Source organism: Trachypithecus francoisi, unplaced genomic scaffold, assembly GCF_009764315.1.
Source record: "Trachypithecus francoisi isolate TF-2019V2 unplaced genomic scaffold, Tfra_2.0 Lachesis_group5, whole genome shotgun sequence".
NCBI classification, from domain to species: domain Eukaryota; kingdom Metazoa; phylum Chordata; class Mammalia; order Primates; family Cercopithecidae; genus Trachypithecus; species Trachypithecus francoisi.
This window is the reverse complement of record NW_022681470.1, coordinates 28,551,962-28,553,572: the sequence shown is the minus strand read 5'-3', so window position 1 is coordinate 28,553,572 and position 1,611 is coordinate 28,551,962. Positions and strand designations below refer to the sequence as shown.

Genomic DNA, 1,611 nt, shown 5'->3' with positions numbered 1-1,611 from the left:
ACTCTCAAACTCTTTTGAGTTTCTCAAGCAAAAAGCATGGTCATTCCTGACCTCTCTTTTTCTCACACCACATATCCAGTTCATCAAGAAATCCCACTGACTCTACCTTCAAAAACTGGTTACTTCTCACCATTTCTTCTATTATGCCCTGGTCTAAGCAAGCATTTAGTGTCTAGATGATTACCATGGCTTCCTAGCTGGCCTCCCTACTTCTATCCTTACCCTCCTACTATTCCCAGTGCAGCTGCCAAAGTAATCCTTGTCTTGTCACCCCTCTACTCAAAACTCTCCAATGGCTGCCCATCTGACTCAGACCAAAAGCCTGAGTAAGTCCTTACAAAGACCTAAAGAGCCTTTGCTATTTGTCCCCTACTCTCCTGTTACCACTTTGACTTTGTCTCCAATTCTGCCCTTCACTCACTTTGCTATAGCCATAGTGACTTTCTTGTTTCTTGAAAATACCCAATACATCTCTTCATGAGGGTTTTCTCACGTGCTCTTCCGTCTGCTTGAAACGCTTTTGTTCCAGTGGTCATGAAGCTCATCCTCTCCCCTCCTTTTAAAGTCTTTTCTCAAATGTTACTTTCTCAGGAACATCTTATTTGACACTATTCTTGAAATTGTCCTTTTCTCTGCTGCCACCAAGGTTCTGCACCCTCCCCAGGAAGCTAAGGCTGCATGGAGGTGAGGGGCTTGCCCACACTATGGCCTTAATCTCCCAGCTTGCCTGCATCTATTCAGCCTTCATTCTACATGAGAATTAAGTGACCGTCAGGGAGGATAAGATCAATGCCCTCATTAAAGCAGCTAGTGTAAACATTAAAGCTTTTCAGGCTGGCTTGTTTGAAAAGGCCCTGGTCAATGTCTGCATCAGGAGCCTCATCTGCAATGAAGGGGCCGGTGGACCTGCTCCAGCAGCTGGTGCTGCACCAGCAGGAGATCCTGCCCCCTCCACCGCCACTGCCTCAACCACGGAGAAAAAAGCAGAAGCAAATAAAGAATCTAAGGAGTCTGTTGAGGACAAGAGCTTTGGTCTTTCATGACATGTTCAATAAAAAGCTGAATTCCGTAGGCTATAGTGGCTCAAACCTGTAGTCCCAGCTACTCTGGAGGCTAGGGCAGTACCATCTCTTGAGCCCAGGAGTTTGAGGCTGCAGTGAACAAAGATGCCACTGCACTCCAACCTGGGTGACAGAGCAAGTCTCAAAAAAACAAAACAATACAAAAATACAAAAAAAAAAAAAATGAACTCAGAAAAAGGGTTTTAATTACACTCTGTCGGACACACTTTCTATTCTCCCTGTTTTGTTTTTCTTCATGGCACTTATCATCTTCTAATATCCCATATAATTAACTGTTTTATTGCTTGTTGTTGTCTTTTTCCTGTTTGACACACAGACTCCTGAAAGTAAGCTCCACGAAGTAAGGCTTTTTGTTTGTTTGGTTGGTTGGCTGGTTCACAGCTATATACCCAGCACCTAGTAGAATGCCTGCCACATTGTAGGTGCTTACATATTTGCTAAAGAAATGATTTTAACATCTTAACTAGGTGTTCTGTATTATTTTGTACTTATTCAGGTGTACAAGTCTAGCAGTATTGTAAGCTTCCTG

At 43.4% G+C, this 1,611-nt stretch overlaps 1 pseudogene; it reads left to right on the top strand.

The window, feature by feature from the left end:
• The first annotated feature begins 704 nt into the window (after positions 1-704).
• On the top strand, positions 705-1,043 carry LOC117074047 (annotated as a pseudogene).
• The last annotated feature ends 568 nt before the right edge of the window (positions 1,044-1,611 follow it).